The sequence below is a fragment of the Theobroma umbraticum genome, unplaced genomic scaffold, assembly GCF_002168275.2.
Source record: "Theobroma umbraticum cultivar Fairchild unplaced genomic scaffold, ASM216827v3 scaffold_67.0, whole genome shotgun sequence".
NCBI classification, from domain to species: domain Eukaryota; kingdom Viridiplantae; phylum Streptophyta; class Magnoliopsida; order Malvales; family Malvaceae; genus Theobroma; species Theobroma umbraticum.
In genome coordinates, this window is record NW_018397262.1 from 1,924,800 (window position 1) to 1,925,111 (window position 312).

The window sequence follows — 312 nt, forward strand, 5'->3', positions numbered from 1 at the left end:
TTTTTCTCCGATGTCAGCCAACATCATTGAGATAGCCATGGCATGTGGGGATTCAGTGGAGCGTAGCTCTCGGATGATATGACGTGGAAGTGGGTCCATGTGTTGCTATTTTCGTACCTACTTGAGAGTGAACTCTTTTGGTTTTCACGTAAATAGTTTTTACATGATAAAAAATAATAGTTTGCTACTGCTCCTTTTTACTTATGTGACAGCATTTATTGGCTGCTATGCAGAATGATAGTCGATTACTTTAAATCTATTTTTGAATGGTTAATTAGCATGAACGTATTTAATTGCACATAAGGCACAACT